A 6,248-nucleotide genomic window follows, 5' to 3' on the forward strand; every position below is an offset into this window, starting at 1 on the left:
TGTGTGTTCACTGCTCTGTGTGTGTGCACTTTGGATGGGTTAAATGTAGGGTAACCACCCGTCCCGCGTAGCGCGTGCGCGCACAGTGTTTGAAGCCAAATTCATGCGTCCCACAAATTGAGACTGTGTCATGCATAATCAATGCTTTCTCAAAAAAAGTTGGTCGCTCATCTATATCTGGAGTCATCAACCCATCGATCTTGGGAGCATTTTAAGTCGATCGGGAAGATTTTTCAAAGTCTGAGAAAAAAAGGTGCGAGACTTTGGTGCGAGTTGGGAGGTACAAGCCTCCACTGACTGCGCGCGCACCTCCCGAAACAGACGAGACATTTATACTTGACGCAACTGTTTTAGACTGAAAACCAGACCATACAACTGATTTAGACGCGGGTGCCGGTGTGATGAGATGTACTAATATCCGTCTGCTCGGGCATGATTGTTTTAGGCCTGTAATTGATTGATTATTGAGGTAATAGGGATGGCACGGTTCGCTAAAAAAAAAAAAAAAAAAAAAAAAACGTTTCTGTTGATGCATGCGCATTATGGCTTACTAAAAAATTACAAAAACACGAGAGAGAGAGAAAAAAAAACCCTGGACAAATCATTCACTCTTGTTCAACGCGAATGTATGAGCAGTAATTTATTCTTAAAGTGAATAAATTGTAATGAAAAATAAATAAAACTAGCTAAAGTAAATCGTAAGTGGAAGTGCATTTGTCTATTCTGTCATAAGCATACAGTACATCAGCAATTACACATGTTTAGGGGAATAGGGCATTATTAATATACCATGTAAGGTGGTATGTGTTAGAAATGGGTAAACCACTATCAGTGAGTCTGCCCATGGAGTGGGGGCACCGCCAAGCAAGGCAGTGTCCCACATTGTCCCTCAGAAACATACCCCTTGTCCCCCCTTGGGCTTATTAGCAGGTGGTCACCCTAGTTAAATGCAGAGCACGAATTCTGAGTACGGGTCACCACTTGGCTGAATGTCACGTCACTACTATGACTGACGGAAAATGAAAAGTTTTCCCAAGCACCCATTGTTATAGTGGGAAAAATAAAACACAAACATTTTCAAAAAGAGAGCAACATTCCTCTTCCATTACTCTCAAGTGTTCCGCCCCCATGTGGGCAGTCACTCGAGTTAATACATACCCTTATAACACGTTCCGAAGCCTGCAGTCATCCTTGGGGTGTCGAGATGGGTTAAGGGGATAATAAAATGAGGATTTTCACTCCAATTCGCTCAAAAACCCCCACCATTCAGTTGCGTGGTCCCAACCTCAGTGCAAGAGGACGCTCATGTCCTGCATTCAGAGGGGATGAATCTGCTGGCAAAAGGAGTTTCTCCAGCCCAGATCGAGTAAGGCTTTTACAGCCGTTACTTCCTCTTCCCCCCAAAAAATGGTGGCCTTTGGCCCATCCTAGATCTCAAACACCAGAATTGCGCCCTCATGAAAAGGTAATTTAATCATTTAGCAGACGCTTTTATCCCAAGCGACTTACAAATGAGAAAAATAGAAGCAGTCAGGTCAACAAGAGAACAACAACAGTATACAAGTGCCATGACAAGTCTCAGTTAGTCTAGTATAGAACGCATTGCCAGTTTTTTTTTTTTTTTTTTTTTAAATAAATGAAAAGACAAGAAAAGGAAAAGTGCTAGTATTAGTTGGTTAAGTGCTGGCGAAAAAGATGAGTCTTTAGATGTTTCTTGAAAATGAGTAAAGACTGTACGAATTGAGATTCCACCAGCTGGGCCCAGTCCAGGAAAAGGTCTGTGAGAGTGATTTTGAACTTCTTTGGGATGGCACCACAAGGCGTCGTTCACTTGCAGAGCATAAACTTCTGGAGGGCACATAAGATTTAACCAGTGAGTTTAGGTATGTTGGTGCCGTGCCAGTGGTCGTCTTGTAGGCAAGCATCAGTACCTTGAATTTGATGCGAGCAGCTACTGGTAGCCAGTGTAACCTGATGAGGAGAGGAGTAACGTGAGCTTTTTTTGGCTCATTGAAGACAACACTTGCTGCTGCATTCTGGATCAATTGCAGAGGCTTGACAGTACATGCAGGAAGGCCCGCCAGGAGAGCATTACAATAGTCAAGTCTTGAGAAAATAAGAGCTTGGACAAGAAGTTGGGTGGCTTGCTCTGACAGGAAGGGTCAAATCTTCCTAATGTTTTATAAGGCAAACCTGCAGGACCGGGTCGTTGTAGCAATGTGGTCTGTAAAGCTTAACTGATGATCCATCACAACTCCTAGGTTTCTGGCTGTCCTCGAAGGAGTAATGGTTGATGAACCCAGCTGTATAGAGAAGTTGTGATGAAGCAATGGGTTAGCTGGAATCACCAGTAGTTCAGTCTTCGTAAGGTTAAGCTGAAGCTGATGGCCATTCATCCAGCTAGAAATGTCACTCAGACAGGCTGAAATGCGAGCAGCTACCGTCGGGTCATCAGGCTGGAATGAGAAGTAGAGTTGGGTGTCATCAGCGTAGCAGTGATAAGAAAAGCCATCCTTCTGAATGACAGATCCTAATGACGTCATGTAGATGGAGAAGAGAAGTGGTCCAAGTACTGAGCCTTGAGGAACCCCAGTAGCAAGGTGTTGTGACTTAGAAACATCACCCCTCCAAGACACACTGAAGGATCTGTCAGAGAGGTAGGACTTAACCCACAGGAGTGCGGTTCCAGAGATGCCCATCTTTCTGAGGGTGGACAGGAGCATCTGGTGATTAAAGGTGTCAAAAGCAGCAGACAGGTCCAGTAAGATGAGTACTGAGGATTTTGAAGCTGCTCTTGCTAGTCGCAGGGCTTCACTAACCGAAATCAGAGCAGTCTCAGTTGAGTGGCCACTTTTGAAGCCAGATTGGTTGCTGTCAAGGAGGTTGTTCCGTACAAGGAACATAGAAAGCTTGTTGAACACAGCACGCTCAAGTGTCTTTGCAATGAATGGAAGAAGGGACACCGGTCTAGTTTTCAAGAAGCGCTGGATTTAGAGATGGTTTTTGTCTTATTTGTGAAGAAAACTTCAAAGTCGTCCGCTGTAAGAGTCGATGGAGGAGGTGGTGGCGGCAGATTAAGAAGAGCAGGGAAAGTCTTGAAGAGTGTCCGAGCGACACAAGAGCAGTTAATTTTGTTGTGGTAGTAGGATGTTTTAGCCGTGAAGACATTTGCAGAGAAGGAAGAGAGGAGAGACTGATACACACTGAGGTCAAAGTCTGAGTCTCTAGCACAGATGTTCACGGAGAACCTCGGACAGATGATTATGATGAGAGCTGTAGTTGCACCGTAACAGCTCTGGCCATAAAGAGGCAGGGGACCTCCTTCAAGATTTGTACCACTCGCCCTCTCAAAATGTTTCAAAGGATGCTGGCCTCATGGCAGCAGTATCCTCAGTGCTACAGTTGGGTCAGCTTCATATGCGCCCCCACAAGTTCCATCCTATGCTTGGCATCACGGACGTCTGCAGACCAGGGTGAGTCAGGCCTGTGTAACAGCCCTGGCCCCCTGGAAGAACTCTCTTTGGATGGAAAAGGGTGTGGATGGAACAGGGTGTGCCCCCCAACTCAGGTTTCAGTTCAGGAGAAAAAAAAGGCTTTTCCCCATATGCGTCTAGCAAGACGCAGTACTTGTTCCCATATCTTAGTAAACCGAGGTTACAAATAGTAACTGAGTACATTTGCACATATGCACCACATGTGGGGTTTTGTATCTAAAAAACTATGGCGTTATTGCCACCGGAAAAAAAGATAAAGCTCCACTGCTAATTCAAATTTCATTACCATACTGAAATTGTATTAAAAAATATGAAACCCTGTTGCATCGATTTTGAGAATATGCACCAAATCTGAACATTTGTTTATAAATTGTGCTGGTCATGCACAGTGGAGAAATTACAGGTTTGGAGGAAAGCTTCGAGTTTGATGCCCAGTATAACTTTAAGGTGTGTAGCTACATCCAGTTTATCAGATCTGCATTACTCCAGTAGAGCTAATATTGCATATCAGGTCCAGCACATGTTTCTATTATTTGTGCCAATATTTATAATTAATGTTTTGAATAAATGAATTGATATATAAGAATAAAATCTAAAAGGCTTAGCGGTATTTGAATCATAACTAACTTTATCTTAATAACTATACCTTGTGTTCTGAGCTTTTGCTTTTTTCTGCTGGTCACATGGTGATATTAAAAATAATATGCATATGTAATAAATGCCACATGTTTAATTTAAATGTGTGACATAAAATACATAACACATAGCTCTTGATAAGTTTGGGGTCAGTTAGATTATAATAATTTTTCTCCTAAGAATTGAATGCTTTTATTTAGAAAGGATGCATACATTGATCAAAAGTAATAGTAAAGACAATTATAATGTTACAAAAGATTAATATTTCAAATAATAATAATAATTATTATTATTTAAAACTTCATCAAAGAATCGTGAATAATCCTGAATAATGGTTGCCAAAAATTCAGCTGCATTATAAGAATATTTTTTTAATTTATCACAATAGAAGACAGTTATTTTAAACTGTAACAATATTATTTTTATTGTATTTTAGAACAAATATATGAAGCTTTGGTGAGAATAAGAGACTCCTTTCAAAAACATTTTAAATTGTTACTGAGCCCAAAGCATTGAACAGTAGTGTCTGTTGTCAGCAAGCATGATCAAGGCACTTCTCTCTAGGTACAGATGGAAGTGAATGGTGATGTGGCCGGCATCTTGAACATCTCTAGATTTTCTGAAGAATTCACATTTCATCCTCAGGTGTTGAACACCTCCGGCTCTGGCAGATGCTGAGCTAAACCCATAAGTGACTCCTACCAGTGTGTTAACATGCCTTGGTTGTTCAGTAATGCACTTAATAGTACATCTCATCTGTGCATAGTGTTCCAATGAGTTTCAGGTGTAAAACCAATTTTGTTACAATTTTAGACTAATCAGCTTTCAAAATAACAACTAGCATTCAAAATATTTCTCATAGGTCACTAAGTTGTCAGTTACAGACACACAAGCCTTGGCCACTCCTTTCAAACAAAGAGCGCCATCTTATCATCGCTGTTGGTGATTCAGTCCCTTCAAACACAAGACAGGACTATTCAGAATTTACTTACAACAGTGAAGTACAATTTTAGAAGATATAGTTTTGGTTTTGCTCTCAAAGTTTTAGATCTAAAAAGATTCCTGATATGTTTCGGCTGATTTTTTACTTTACACAAAAGCCTGTAAATAGGCAAGGCAAGGCAAGGCAATATATTTCTAAAGCAAGATTTAAAATATAAAATATATATATACATTTTCCAACATAATTTCACTGAATAGCATTTTGCAAAAAAGCCTGGGAGGAAAAAATTAGTCTTTAAAAGGGACTTAAATGACACCAAAGTGGAGCTAGTTCTTATGTGTAAACGCAAACTGTTCCAAAGCCTTGTCAAAAGCCTGCAAAAGCACGTTCCCTCAGCTGTATGCGTCTTGACCTAGGAACAATAAAGAGTTTCTGGTCAGGGGACCTAAGAGATCTTGTTGGAGAGTACAGTTGCAACAAATCGTAAATATAAGAGATGGAGCAAGGCCATTTTATGATTTACAAACAAACAGCAAGATTTTGAAATCAATTCTATAACGTACCAGCAACCAGTGTAAAGATGACAAAGTGGGAGTGATATGGACCCTTTTTCTAGAACCTCTAAATAACCTTATTGCGGCATTCTGGGCAATCCGTAGTCGTGACAGAGTGGACTGACCAATCCATACACACAGGGATTTACAGTAGTCCAGACGAGCAGACACAAAATCATGTAAGTGTTTAAAGAATTGTTGCCAAACATACAACATGCAAGATACATAACAATCACTGCAATATTGATTAAATATTGAAATCATACATATTTGCTTATTTAAATCTAGATGGCAACTTTGTTTTCTTTGGCTATAGGCAGTGTACACACACACACACACATTGACACACACATACATTATCATATGAAAATCCTTGTTATAGACAACTATGTTATGGTTTTGTTGATCAAAGAGATCTGCCTTTAAGTTTTGGTTCAAAATTGATTCTATCATGTTATCCTGAATGCAATGAACTTTAACATACCGATGATATAATGGGATGGCTGCATAATGAATGAGTGTCAGTGAATGGCTATGTGTCAATGAATACTGAAGTACTATGGAACCAAATCGGTGTAAATTATGAGTATACTGTACTTGCATCCACTGAGAATCTCTGTC

The sequence above is a fragment of the Carassius auratus genome, chromosome 1, assembly GCF_003368295.1.
Source record: "Carassius auratus strain Wakin chromosome 1, ASM336829v1, whole genome shotgun sequence".
Taxonomy (NCBI): Eukaryota; Metazoa; Chordata; class Actinopteri; order Cypriniformes; family Cyprinidae; genus Carassius; species Carassius auratus.